This window comes from Hakea prostrata, chromosome 6 (assembly GCF_041222555.1).
Source record: "Hakea prostrata isolate BN-2017 chromosome 6, UWA_Hpros_2, whole genome shotgun sequence".
In the NCBI taxonomy this organism is placed as follows: domain Eukaryota; kingdom Viridiplantae; phylum Streptophyta; class Magnoliopsida; order Proteales; family Proteaceae; genus Hakea; species Hakea prostrata.
In genome coordinates, this window is record NC_142605.1 from 5,360,099 (window position 1) to 5,376,095 (window position 15,997).

Consider the following 15,997-nt stretch of genomic DNA (forward strand, 5'->3'; position numbering starts at 1 on the left):
TAGTTGATGGTCCTTGGGTAATTGCTGATCACTATCTATCAGTGAGGAGATGGCAACCGGATTTCAACCCTGAGGAAGAAGTGCTGCAGAAATTGGCGGTATGGGTGCGTTTCCCTGGCGTATCCATAGAGTATTTTGATACTTGATTCTTGATTAGACTGGGTAACCGAGTAGGAAACGTAATTAAAATCGATTCAACAACAGCCCAAGCTGTCCGCGGTAAGTATGCGCGGTCTCAGGTCGAGATTGATTTATCCAAACCCTTGCTGTCCAAGTTTAGACTCAAAGGCTGTGTTCACCAAATTCTCTACGAGTCAATGAATTTGTTGTGCTATGATTGTGGAAGATATGGCCATCATAAAGAACAATGTTCTAGTTTCTATGGCGGAGAGGAAGATGTACCAGCATACTTCGAACCCAAAGAGGCTGCACAAAAGGCGTTTGAAACCACTAAAAATTATGAGGCAAAGAGGGCACCAACAGATACATATGGTCCGTGGTTACATGTGCAGAAAACAAAATTTAGAAAAGACAATCGCCGGAACCCGTCTGATAATGCCGGAGAGAAAAATGGCAGACGGGAAAGAGGAGGCCAGAGTGGTACGGAAGACGGAAAATAAAGTTAATGGAGTGGGATCAGGTTCTAGATTTGCAGCACTTGAAATGGTTTCCCAAGAAGATCAGGAAGTAGTACCCAACATGGAAACTAGCACGACTCGTGTTGCGGCCACGTGGCAGCGTATCACACATCAAAGAGAGGGTAGAAACGTGATGGCTCCTCGAAATCATAATCAAAGAGGTGTGTTAGAGACTAGACAGGATATTGAAGAGAATTCAAAAAATACAAGGCTACCATCAAGTGGCCAACATGTGATTAACTACTCTTTACCAGTAGAGTTACAGAAGGCAAGTAATACGATAACAAATTTGACTAAAGAAGTTGTAAATGAGGAGGAACTTCAGAGGCAGGACCAAATAGGAGAAAAAGAGGATGTGGAGAATTTTGATCCTAATCTAATGGGTGGGAGAAGTGGAAATTGCTTTGAAAAAAGTAACCACTCATTTTGCTCTCTTGCTCTCTTACCTGAACAAGGTAAACCTCCTGATTAAGTTGACGATATGGATGAAATTGTGGTCGAAACACCAATGCTCAATGAAGGACAAGACCAGTCCCTTGGGAATGATGTGGTGATGAATGACGGTAACCAAAACCCATATCAAGTTTCTTTATGAAGGTTTTTGCATGGAATTTAAGGGGAGCGGGCAATAAAGCATTTGCCATCACTCTTAAGCATTATAGACAAAAGCAAAATCCTGATTGTGCTATTATTATGGAACCTCGAATAAGTGGAGAGAAGGCGGAGCATGTCATAACTAAAATTAAGGGTGTGCGTCACTTTAAAAGCGATGCAGTTGGGCTATCAGGAGGCATTTGGTTCATTTTATTCAATACAAGTTATCAGGTATCCCTTATTCATACACATACCCAATTTCTTTTTATTGAAATTTTGGATACTGTCAATAATAATAGGTGGGGTCTTGTGGCTATGTATGCCAGCCCCATTGAATCCAATCGAAATGAAGGGTGGGAGGATTTGGCTACTATATTGAATTTATATCATTACCCATATTTAGTAGTGGGAGACCTAAATGATGTACTTGATCAATCTGAAGTAAGAGGTGGAAGTCCGGTGTCGATCAGAAAATGTACAAAGTTTAGAGGAAATTTAAATCTATGCAATCTTATAGACTTGGGATTTGTGGGTCCAAAATTTACTTGGAGAGGACCCAAGTGGAACGGTTATCAAAGAATCTATCGAAGGCTGGACCGTGCACTCTGTTCAGGTGGGTGGCGTATCTTATGGCCAGATACTATAGTTAGAGTGCTGCCCAGAATCAAATCCGATCATCATCCTTTACTAGTTGAGACAGACTCAGTTAGAAGTCCCTACAAAAAGAGACCGTTCGGATTAGAAGCCATGTGGTTCACCCATGCAGATTTTGTTGATACTTGTGCGACAGATCGGAAAACAAACCATCCTTTGCCGATGCCTTACATCATTTGCAAGAAAAATTGTCTACTTGGAACAAACAAACTTTCGGGAACATTGAAGCTGCGAAAAGAACTTTGTATGCTCGTCTAGGGGGAATCCAAAGAAAACTTGCAGTAGGACCCTATAACCCTTATTTAGGGAGATTGGAAGAGGATCTAATAGTTGAACTTGAAAAAGTTTTGCAGAGAGAGGAAATTCTATGGGCCCAAAAATCGAGGAAAAATTGGACTTTACAAGGTGATAGGAATACGAGGTATTTTCACATATCTACCTTAAACAAGAAGGAAGAGAAATAAAATTGAAGGCCTCAAGGGAGAAGATAATCAATGGATTTTTGAGGATGCAGATCTGAAAAATCATGTTGTCAATTATTTCACAAGACTCTTTACTGAGGATAATATTGATTCAGATCCTTTCCAAACAGATCATAGTTTCCCAGTTTTAGACCATGATTGGTTATCTATTCTTGGTAATGAGCTTACCGACGAGGAGATTTATCGTGCTACTCATCAAATTGGTCCATGGAAGGCTCCAGGACCGGATGGATTTCAAGTCGCTTTCTATCGAAAAACTTGGAGTATTACAGTAAAGATGTTTGCAGGAATGTGGCCGAGCCTTTAATGGAGAGTTAGAGACTAAGATCAATGAGACTTTGTTAGTATTGATTCCCAAAATAGACAAACCTGAGAGAAGATTACACAATTCCGGCCTATATCTCTCTGTAATGTCACCTCAAAATTCGACTAAGTTGATAACTAACAGATTGAAGGAGTTTATGCCTAGCCTTGTTGCACCCAATCAAGTCGGTTTTGTTCCCGGAAGGAATATTCAGGATAATATCATTGTTGCACAAGAACTTTTTCACTCCATGAAGCGAAAAGGAGGAAAAATCCATCAGATGGCTATTAAAATCGACTTGGAAAAGGCATATGATCGAATCCGGTGGGAATTTATTGCTGATTCACTCTTGAAAGCAGGAGTACCATCCAAACCGGTTGATGTGATTATGATGTGTGTTACAAGTCCTACCTTTAGAATTCTCTGGAATGGGGAAGGTACAAAAGAATTTAAACCTTCCAGAGGAATTCGCCAAGGGGACCCTTTGTCACCCTATTTATTTGTCCTTTGCATGGAGAGATTGACCCACCGTATCCAAGATGCATTGGCTGTAGGGAAGTGGATCCCCGGTCGTATTCGTAAAGGGGGATGGGAATCTCCCATCTTATGTTCGCTGATGATGTAGTTCTTTTTGCAGAAGCTTCCCTAGAGCAAATTACCATTGTGAAGGAATGCTTGGATAAATTTTGCAATGCATCGGGAAGCAAAGTGAGCACAGAGAAAACCCGTATTTTCTTCTCCAAAAATGTAGAGAGCCAGAGAGCAAAGGAGATTGCACAAAGAAGCGGCTTTACCATGACAGATGATTTGGGCAGATATCTAGGGGTACCTATTCACTATAAAAGAGACAAGAAAGGTAGTTATCAATACATTATTAACAAGGTATCAGATCGGCTCTCCAGTTGGAAAGCTTCTTCGCTTTCCCTAGCGGGACGAATTGTCCTAGCAAAATCAGTTGTAATGACTATACCTTACTAATTGATGCAGACAGCTTTGATTCCAAAAGGGGTCCTTGGTGAAGTTGAAAAACTAACTCGAGCCTTTATATGGGGCGAGTCAAATCAGAAAAAAAGGGCACATCTTGTGAGTTGGAATGAGATTTGTAGACCGAAGGTGGAAGGCGGTTTAGGCTTTAGGAAGCTTCGGGTGATGAATGAAGCCTTTATCATGAAACTCGCTGGGGGGGTTAAAAAGCGAAACTCACTTTGGTCAGCAGTTCTTCAAGATAAATATGGATCAAAAAGGCGTAAACATCCCTTTAAAGCAACCTCTCCTGATTCTCCATTGTGGCGAGCTATCTACAGAGTTGAAAATAGAATGAAAGAGCTTTGCAAAATAAAAATTGGAGATGGAAGGAACACTTATTTCTGGAGGGACTACTAGTTAGATATAGAAGGTAATTTGGAAGACCATGTGATTTCTCCAGTTCCTAGTCAGTGGCAGTGGGAAGTCGTTAACCAATACTTGGAAAGTAATGGCATGGAATGGACAACAAAAATTGAGGGATACCTCCCTACAGAAATCTGCACCAAACTGAAGGATATCCCACTTCCCTCTAGTAACAATGGATCTGATGTGATGTCTTGGATCCCATCCACTGAAGGTATTTTTTCGATACACTATGCATATGAGACATTGATAAAGAACGAACCAGCTATAGATATGGGAATATTCGATGAAAAATTTTGGAATACTTCTTGGAAACTTCATCTTCCAAACCGATTTTGCAGTTTCTTTTGGCTAGTTGTAAAGAATAGGTTGATGACTAATGCTAGAAAGCGCCACTTGCATCTTCAAGATAATGATAAATGCAATCTTTGCATGACAGAGGTGGAAGATGTATTACATGTATTTAGGGATTGTTGCTTTGCAAGAAGCATTTGGAAACGTATGGTTAAACCACGAAATCAAATATGGTTTTTTAGGTGCGAAAAGCAAGAATGGATTTATGCCAATATCTGTGGGTTTGCTGCCAAATGGAGCAACGATTGGCCTGAGCGATTTGTGTGTACCCTACAATTTCTTTGGGGATGGCGAAATCGAGATATCCATGAGGTAGATTTTTCCAGACCAGGGAATGGTATGCTCATTATCGAAAAATTTTATCGAGCCAATAAGGAAGCTTGGACAACATGCCGAAGCCCTGTTCTTGATCCAAGTAAAGAATTGAAAGTTTTAGGGTGGACATGCCCTAGAAGAGGATGGTTTAAGTGCAACACGGATGCTGCTGTGAAAATGAAGGAATGCTATGCTCAATTAGCTGGGGTGATTCGGGATCAAGAAGGCATGTTTAGAGGAGGATTTGCTATCAAGATTCCTCTATGCCATGTAGTAGAGGCGGAACTGCGCGCAATCAAAGAAGGGGTAAAGGTAGCGTTGGATATGGGAGCATGGCCACTCCAAATAGAATCAGACTCGCTGAAGGCCATAAGGTTATTGGAACCAGAAGTTAACGAGCAAGGATCGATGGGAAGATTAGTTGCTGAAATTCGAAGCCTATATGCTTCTCGAGGCCATGTTAGATTTAGTCATGTGAGGCGTCAAAATAACAAGGCTGCTGATTGGTTGTCTAAGAGGCGGCTAATTGGAAGAGATGATCTGGTGTTTTTCAATGATCCCCCGCAAGAAATGACAGACATCCTTAGAGAGGATTGTCTCAAGAGTTGTGCTCTAGTTTGATTTGTTTTGTTTTTTGGGTCTTTTGACCCCGTTTTGTAACCAAAAAAAAAAAAAAAAAAGGATGTGAGGAAGAAAGAGAAAGAGTGGAAGAAGGAAAGAGAAAATATATATACTATTAGAAAAGTGATTTTGGGATTATTAAGGAAAATAAAATAGTGAAAAGAATAGGAAGTGGGAAGAGAAAGAGAAAACTAATTAGAGAAACAAATAAAATCTAAAAAAATTGAAATCTTCTAGAAAAATAGAAAATTCTAATCTTTGACTACTTGTGGACCCCATACAATTCTCAATTACTATAAAGAAAAATAAAATAAAAATCCTAATCTAATTTTATAAGATATTTTGGAGTTGGCCCATAATTGTATCTCTAGCCCATCATGCTCCAAATCAAGCCCACTTCCGCACTTGAGAATTTGAATGGACCTCTTGACGTGTAAAATCGCATGTTTAATACCCAAAACTCCATATATTCGCTCAAGTCCTAAAAATTCATAAAATCTGCAAAAACAACATAAAACCCAAAGTAGCTCCACTCTAAGTGTGTAAAATGCATGCTTTATACCCTAAGATTTCACACATAAATGTGCTCATCAATCACCACTCTCTCACCACACCATTGGTATGAGTACTGACGCATGTCAGGGTTATACCTAGCCCAATGCAAGTTAACTTGTAACAACCCCTGTATTTTTAACCCGGGATCCATATTACAGGTCTAATAACCCAAAGGTCAAGCCAGAATAAGTTGTGGAATATCCGGATTGAAGTCCATGATCCATATCCTGAGTCCATGGATATGGATTCTCCTGATGAAGAACCTGCCTTACTAGAAAAGTGGATAACCAGTAGGAGTCAAGAGGTGTTTGAAGATGTCCGAATTGAAGGTAAGATCACCCCCACATGTTGTATAAGGTTAGGTTTGAGTTGGGGATCAACCCCTTGAGCAAAACAGCAGTTTCTTAAGGTGGTTGATTGGCCAATCAACCACCCGAAGCGACCGCCAGGCATGCTTGCGGGAGTTTTACCCTAATTTGCCCTCAGTTCCATATATATAGCAAACCCTAACCTTTTTACTCATTATTATTCTCGAGATTGCTATTGTGGACAGTTAGAGGCAGAGAACATGTGCAGGAAGGTGAGAGAAGCGTGGTTTGCGAAGTAGAACCAGTCCTTCGTCCATTTTGCGAATCTTGAAGAGGTAAGTGATCCCCACACTCTCCATTCTCTTTCCTCATCTTTTGGAATGGTGTGGATCTTTTCCCCTTTTGTTGGTGGTGACCGAGTTGTATTGGTTCTATTCCCCATCAGTTATTTTGATTAGATCCTGTCCGAAAACGGATCCTTGCACTCGAGAAAGGATAGATCCAATCAAAGGAGATGAATTGAATTATGAATCTTTTGAATTTTTAGGGTTGCTGCTTCGTGCTTGTGTTGTAGACTTCTAGGGGTGTCAACGGTGCGGTTTGGAGCGGTTTCGGGCCGGGCCTAACGATTTTGGGCTGAAAAACCCCCAGCCCAAACCAGCCCATTTAAAAGATAACGGTTTCGGTGCGGTTTTGGTTTGGTGCGGTTTGGGTTCGAGTTGACTAACGGTTTGGCCTAATGATTTGGATTCAGTTTGGCTAACGGTTTGGATTAAATTAAAAATCAATATTGAAATTTATTTTTATTTTTTCCTCAACTCCAAATCCTAATTTCTCACACACAAAACTACAAAAGATAGAGGATGAAGACTCCAAGTAGATCCAACGATAAGTGATGGCATTAGCTTGATCCAAACCACCCTCCACCCTCAAAAAATAAAGAATTTAGATTTTCTATCATGTGTAGACCAACCTCACAATTTTCACCCAATGAAATTGAATTTGTAAGAGTTAAGAGTTATCAATTAAGACTTTTAAATTTTAAAATAATAAAACTAAATAAAATTTGAAAAGTAAAAAGTTAACGAGTAAGATTAAGACTTAAGAGTTAAGAGTTATCAATTAAGAATTTTAAATTTTAAAATAATAAAACTAAATGAAATTTGAAAATTAAAAAGTTAAAACTTAAAACTTAAACCGTTAAACGTGTTAACACTCAACTCTCAACGTCTCAAACACCGAAATTCATGGATCATTAATTACATTTAAACAATATAAAAAAAAATTAATTACATTTAATATTTTAATTTTATTTATGTAAAAGACTAACGGGCTGAAGTGCCCGCACACGGGCTGGGCTGGGCCAACCCAAAACCGTTCGGGCTGAGGACCCTCAGCCCAATTACGGCCCATTAAGGATCGGTTCGGGCCGGTTCGGGCTATAACAGGCCAGTTCAGTCCGGTTTTAACGGTTCGGGTTGAAAATTGACACCCCTATAGACTTCTTAAGGACGAAATTCAGATTTAATATTCCCAAAATCGAATTAAAATTGGGAGATCAAAGTCAGATCAATCCCGAATAGAATAATGAGTAGAAATGTCAAGGTTTGCTATATATATGAGATTGGGGGCAAATTAGGGTTAAAATCCCGCAAGCATTACCTGGCAGTCGCTTGGATTGGTTGATTGGTTAATCAACCGCCTTAAGCAACCAGCCCCCAGTACTTGGGTGCTTTGCTCAATGGGTTGATCCTCCACTCAAACCTAACCTTATACCACATGTGGGGGTCATCTTACTTTGATTCCAGACATCTTCAAACACACCTTGACTCCGACTAGTGATCCACTTTCCTAGTCCATCAAGGTTTCTACGGATTCTTCTTTGAATTTCTAGTAAGGCAGGTTCTTCATCAGTAGAATCTAGATCCATGGACTCAGGGTATGGATCATGGACTTCAATCTGGATACTCCACAACTTATTATGGCTGGACCTTCGAGTTATCGGACCTGCAATACAGATCCCGGGTTAGAATTATGGGGGTTGTTACATAACCAAAATATACTAGACTTCCTAGTCATGGCATCTAGTAATCGTGAAAAGTGTCGAGGGGCATCATAGGATTGTATCCGATACCACCTCCGCTGATTTCCTAAGACAGAAACACCCAAATATGTATTCCCCAATTCACAATCACAACTCACATTCACATAGCAATAAGGCTCAATCACATTCTCAATTCATAAATCAATCCAAGTCCATAAAGTCACATGTTGATCCATATATCAAAGCATCATGAATCACTTATATACTATAATTTTAGAGTCCTAATCATCATTCCTAAACCCTAAAATAGCAGAATGTAATGATATAAACAAGTTTCATAACAACCAAGAAAGTAACCATGGTTATGTGCAAGTGAACATTCTCACCTTGTTATTAATTTGCCAACAAGTAAGTTCACGCTTCCCAAAAAGTCCTGCTAACATGTTGGTTCAAAGTTAGAAATAACCCTAGAGGTTTGACATTGAAAAGAGAAACAAAAGACCAACATTGCAGGGTATAGTTGGTCGGTGTGGTTGCCCCAAAGCAGTCAACCAGGGCAATCAACCAACCTCCGAGTACGGACAGATTTGACTCAGATCATTAGAAAGCTTCCCGATTGGGTTTCAAATTAACTACTCCAAAAATACTTAGAAAATTTTGGGATAATACTAGAACATGATCTATCATTGTTTAGACATCAAACAAAGCAAAAAGAATGAAAACCTAACGAATCCTATATTAGGTCTTCTCCAAAATCGATCCAAAAGATTCATGGATAAGCCAGAGTGAACGGGGCTTTACTCTAGAGTAAAGAGGATAGAAGAAGTAGGTTGATATAGTAACTAGAAGCCTTCAACAAGGTATTGGTAGTAGGAGAAATCAATCATAGAAGAGAATTAGAATGAAGAAGATGAATACTAACCTTTAAGAAAGCAAATCGCTGATCGAAAACCTTGTCGGATGCTCTCCACACTGTCCTTCACCTTCTCGAAGAGTTCTTTGACAAGCTCCGATGTTCTCTGACGACTTTGGATCATAATAACATGTTTGAGAACGAAAACACCTTAAATAGGGCTTCAAAAATCAAAACTCAAAAATTGCCTTTTTTTCACTGAACCAGGCTTGTCGCCCAGGGAAACCAACCAGCTCGTGGAACTTTTGTTCTAGGAGCATAATAAAGGCCTTGAAAGCCCATTCTCTGCCCTAGTTCCTATTCTATGCTATAGAAGGGTCCCACCTGATGGTCTCTATCTGGATGGCCCACAATTGCCTTCTACCCGCACTCTGAGTTTTTCGGACCTACAATAAGGATTTTTGGGTTAGGATTTTGGAGGATTTCACATAACAAACCAAGGATAATTGATCTAGTTGGTAGAGATTAGAGTGCCATTCAGTGGTCAATTGAGCACCCTTTGTGAAGGAATCAAATCAGTGTGGGAGGGCTTCGAATCTTCTTCTCTTAACAAATCTCATTTCTACTACTTTCACTCTTTTCTTTCTCAAGACAGTGTTGGTTCTCGTCACTACAAAGGAATGTCTCAATGGGGGATTTTTAGGGTTCTAGGTAGATTCTTTATTTTGGATAGATTGAATCGAACCATTGAGTTGATTGCTCACCAAATAAAGTGCATTCAAACTCGTGAGGTTGTTGAACTCTAGAGAGGTCTCTCCATGATAAATTCTTCTAGGCAAGGTTCACTCAATATGTCTGAACAAAGAGAAGAGAACTATTGATACCTTAGGTTGAACAAAGGAGGGAGGAAGAAGCTAATGTTTAGAGAGAGTAAACTGGTGATCTCACAATAAGGACTCTTCTTTTTATAATATTTGCTAGTTAAAGGCGGTAAACTCAAGAAATATAAGGGTAATTTAGGGATTGTAAAACTATGTAACTATGACCTAATTCTTTTTTTCTTTTTTTTTTCTCTCTTAATTATGACCTAATTGAAGAGACTAAAAGTGTGTTTTATTGTACAATTCAAGTGACATTTTGGAATTACCCAAAAAGAAAGTGGTAGTTGGAGTCTCCATACCAATTTAGTATAATTTTAGGGTGTCTATGTTTTTTGACATATAATGTTGGGGGTAAAACATATTTTTACTTATTGTAGTGGTTGCAACCAGCACTGGGCAATTGCGACCATGCCATGCATATAAGGATAAAACCAACAGTTGAGATTGTTTGGGGCACATATATAAATATAAATGTTTCATTTTACTTTCAAAGGTTTAACACTTTTTAAATTTACAAAATGAAACCCTGGCTTACTCGACTCCACTCCCCATTTGCAAGCCCTAGATGCGAATAAACCTTCCAAAGATTGTGAGAGGGAGAGTGAGAGACCTAGTGTAACAACCCCCGTATTTCTAACCCGAGATCCATATTGCAGGTCCGAGAACCCGAAGGTCTAGTCGGGTAAGTTTGTGGAGTGTTCGGATAGAAGTCCATGATCCATACCCTGAACCCATGGATCTGGATCCCCTGTCTGAAGAGCGTGCCTTGCTTGGTAGTTGGTCTTCTGGAAGACAAGTGTTGTTCGGAGATGTCCGGAATGAAGGTAAGATCTCCCCCATCTCTTCTTTAGGGCTAGGTTGTACTTGGATATCAACCCCCTAGCAAAAGCACCCTTGTATGGAAAATTACATGGGGGCGGTTGCTAGTGGTGGTCGATCAAACCAAGCGACCGCTTGGAGCGACCGCCCGGTCTATTTTCAGAGTTTTTGCCCTATTTTGCCCCATGACTTCTATAAAAGGTAACCCTCGTCCAAGTAAGGAATATTTTATTTGTGGTTGCTAATTTTGGAGGTTAGACGGCTGCGGGGAAGTTTCGAAAGTGGATCTGAAGTGCTGGCAGTGATCTGGAGATCAGTCCTTCCCTTTTTCTGGTGTTCTGAAGTGAGGTAATGAATTCACCCTTCATTCTTTGTCTTCTTTGTCTTTTAATTTAGTGTTAACCCATCCCCTCATCATGGTGGTTACCCTTTTTGATCATTGTGACTCTCTTTCCAATCTACCTGAGGTGATTCATCCGAAAACGAAACCCTACTTTCGTGAAAAGGATAATCCAATCAAGGGGAGAGTTCTGGGTAACCCAATGATGGTAATTGTTAGGATTTTCCTTCACCCTTTGGCTTTGGGAGTATTAGATTTGATACTTAGGCCATGATCACTCGAAAATCCGGATTGAAAACGGGTGATCAGAAGCATGAGTTTCAGATTGAAACTCTCTGTTTTTGGGGCGGTCGCTCAACTTAAGCGACCGGCTGGTAAACAGTGACCAAATGACTTTTGGTTCTGATTCACTTTGATTCAATTAACTCATATAATATTGTAACATTGTGTTTAGGTATACTGTAACATCCAGCCCAAACCTAGTCCGGACACCCTATTTATTTTGGGATATAAAAAGACTTGTTCAATGTTAGACCTTAAAAGTTGGACTTTAATTTCAATATTATTATCTTTGAAAACCTTAGGAAGCCATGTCAGACCTTTCCCTTAGGGTAGATTTGTAATGTTTGGCCTTATCCTACCTTGGCCCGGCCCGGGACCTATTATGTTTGTAGGTCCGAAAACCCAAAGTGGGAGGAAATGAGACTTGTGGACCCTTTTGGTTGATGTTTTTGTGTCGGAACCCAAGCCCTTGGACATTGACGATGATGCCCCTCACTTGAGAGCATTGTCAGTGTTAGTTTTGAATCTGCGCACCGAAGAGGGGTGAATTAGTTGAAATACCAAATAAACTCCTGTGCCCAATAAAATTATATTTCCTGAAACTAGACTTCTTGATGGACTTGTAGGAGAAAACCCCACTCCATTTGACCCCATATAGCCCTCCAAATCCCTATTTGAAGTTGCTAAACTATGTCTGGAAAATCCTGCTTGCGCATCAAAGAAGGTGAGCTTAGTTGGTGGACCTAATGACCTCACATTCTTGATCCAAAGGTATTTCTGGAAACTAGACTTCTTGATTGACTTGTAGGAGAAAACCTCACTCAATTTGACCTTTTATAGCCTTTCAAATCCCTACTTGAAGTTGCTGTTCTAAACCTGAGTTTCTGCTGAAATCATCTTGGTCGATCATTTTGGTCGATACCATCGACCAAAAGCATCGACCAAAATGTCCCAGTTTGCCAAGTTAATGATTCCATGGAATATTCCTTTTCTATTTAATATGACCTCGAGCCTTGAGCCTTTTGCAATCATTTTTCTCACCTGGGAACGTGGGGAGAGCTTCCCAAAGCAGCTCCTTGGTTAGTGTGAAGGGTATCTCATCAAAGACACTTAGTTTATCATTGATTCTTGCCTTCATCTTCTACACTAAGGTAAGACTCTTCATTCCACTCTCTACCCTACCATTTTCTACTCCTTTCTATTGTCATCTTGCTGATGGGACAATTGGAATGGTGCTGCAACCTTGCAACCACCACTCCAAGTGCCTACTCATGCTCAATCCATGATTCCCTTAGCCATTCATTGATGCTAATGCTTATATCTCATGCCTAACATATGTATTCCATGCTTTACCTATTAACATCATACCATTTGATATCAAACTGAGCTATAAAGTGTATTATGTTCATGTTTAACATTGCCTTATGATTCCAATCGAATTCCTATTAGTTCCTCTAGCTATTGCATGCTATTCCTCATCAATGCAATCAATTCCAACTCATGCCATGATGTTTATCACTTGAACTTGATAGCTCAAATTGGGGCTTTTTAATTAGACCATTGGATTGGGTTAATTCCTTGATTTATAGTGTCCTACTACTGTTGTTAAGTATGCCTCCAAGTTTCAGATCGATCCGAACACCGGAAGACCCATTTCGGACCAAAATCCCCAAAATCCACTATTCTGTCTCGAAGACAATTTTGGTCGATCATTTTGGTCGATACCATCGACCAAAACCATCGACCAAAGTTGTTGCTGATAGCAACCTTGCTCCATTTTGATCCGTTCGACCTCCGATTTTCCCGATTTCTTTTCTAACGTTTCATTTATGTTTGTCTAGGGTCTTATTACCATCTTTGGATCATTCTTTTGAGATTGTTGGATTTTCATCATCGTGACTTAAGGTAAGGACGGTTATTGCCATATAACATAGACTGTATGACTTTTACACTGTTGTTGGTAACTTAGTAGACATAACTTATTAGTTGATTTTAGACATCATATGACTACTGTAGTTACCTTATGACAGTAGCACCATGCTTAATTACTTGGTTTATCATGTTTACTTATTCTTGTCATTTATTTATACATTGTATTATGAGATGTTATGACATGTTTTCAATATGATAATGTATTGTTGATATGTAATGGATGGAAATAAGCATGTGATTGCTTAGGTATGATTTGGGATTGGGGAGTGCCCTACTAGTACTTCTGTCCTTGGACATCGGAGGGAATAGTATGGGATGTTCTTCGAAGATGCCCATCGACGCTCTCCTGGATCATTGGATGACATACATAGGACTTGTCTAGATGTATGGCTAGGATATCCCTGTCGTATCAAACCCGAATAGGAAGGGCATTGAGACCGAACGACCCGTGGTAGTGTATGGTTTGATGGGCGCTCTAGGCCGGTAACCAATCCGGTAGGGGACATAAACCATGCTACGGATACCTGAAAGGGGCCATTTATTGGTAGGGTTGCAAATGGCTAGACTTGGGCTCACGGGCGCTCAAGACCGGTAACCAATCCGTGAGAGGACGTGAGAGCTTCGCGTTTACTATTTGTGGATGACCAATAGGGTTGATGAGTCCGTAATCCGGGATTACGCTGACTCTAGTGTGAAGGATACCGGAAAGGATCGCCGGGGGCAAGGAATGGACGTATCTGGAACTGAGTTGATACTACTGAGTAGATGACTTGCATTGGGCTAGGCTTTTCTGTGACATGCGCCAGTACTTATACCAAACGGTGATGTGAGAGAGCGGTGACCGATTCCCCTACCATGGTTCTTTTTTTTTAGATGACTTTACCGAACTTCCCCGGGCAGACCCAAGATATCTTGTATGATTGAGGGGGAGTGACTGACAACCCAAAGAAGTATGGTGCTATGACTTAAAGCATGTCTACCCTAGATGACCAGCATACTTAGAGTTAGATTCATATTTGCATCATATGTCTCATATCATATTGCATCATGCTATGCTGCGCATCATATGATTTATGTTATTATGGAATAACTTTCCTTGCTGAGTTCTTTCGAACTCACTCCTTTTTGCAACATATTTTATTAGACTTTTCTGCAGGTACTACCACTGTTGACTGTGGCAGTCAACCCTCTGGAGGTCGAGTTGAAGACTTGTATCATACTGGTGGCGATGAACCAGTTGATAAAGACAAGTAGACCGAGATCGGGACTTGTTTGTAGCAGTTCAGTTTTATATTTGTGTGTTAGGGATGGGATGTCGCCTCATTCCCTTTTTAACCTTTTATTTGAATTGTCGGGACTATAGTTTAGTTGTTTAACTTGTTATTTGGTGAACCGGTTGTAATCTTTAAATTTTAATCGAACCATCTTCCGCTATTATTATAGGATGGGTTTCCTCCCTCCTTTTCACACTTGATTGTTTATACTAATGAAATCCTTTCCGCACTCTGATGTTAATTGTGAAACCTTCTAAGATCTTTTCTAGACTTTTATTATTGAATTATTTGGAAATAAGGAATTGTTCTTGCTTTTGATTATATTATTGTGCTAAGTGACTATGATCGTTCCTAAACTTGATCGGCGGGACAGGTAATTCACTCCCCGGTAATCCAGATAGGGTATCCCCTTGGTGGATTTAGGGCGGGATGTGACATATACTCTGTTTGAAAAGAAAGTCTTGTAATAGTTAACGGATCTCTTTTTACGGACAGTTTACTTATATGCAGGTAAGGACATTCAATCCTATCTTTTGAATAGACTTGAACATGCTAGTCCAGTGTTTGTTAGAATTAGTATTTCTTCATATATATTGCTGTAGTCATGTTTTATATACTAATCTTGTTATACTACTGCTGTTGTCTTGATTACATATATACTTTGTTGATTATGAATGTTATGTATTGTTAACGATTAGTGTATGGTTCTGATAGAGGAGGTATTCCTTTGGGATATCTTAGCTTGGGATATCAGAAGGCTGTGGAATGGGACACATGCCTGCTGATGTCTCAAGCACTGTCATGACTGTTTGATGACATTCTTAGGTAGAGTCTAGAAGTGCATGGCTAGGTATCCCACATGCTACTACCCTTTCGGTAGGGGGATTGAAACCGAGTGACCCGTGATGACAGTGATGTGACGTTGGTCCACTGTTAGTCATATAAATGGTAGGGTTGCATATGTTAGGGTTGGGCTCATGGACGTCCAAGGAACAGACCGGGTGTCGTGAGGAGTCATGAGAGCTTCCGCCCCAATAATATGTGGATGACCATAGGGTTAAGGAGTGGAGTTCAATAGCGGTAGCCAGTCCATGAGGATTCTCTTTCCTAGGTTGCGAAGGATACTGAACCGAGTTGGTTGGTGCCATAGGGGATGTATCTAGACTTCATGTAGACATGTTACCAGTATGACCTTGCATTGGATTAGAAACCCCGACATGCGCCAGTACTCATTACCAATGGTTGTGGTGAGAGAGTGTTGAATTAACCCCAGCCATGGTTTGAGAGCCAGGTGTGGACTTTCCCTTTTTTCCAGGATCCCTACAGAGGTAACCAGTCCTTGCCGGATCAGAGCGACT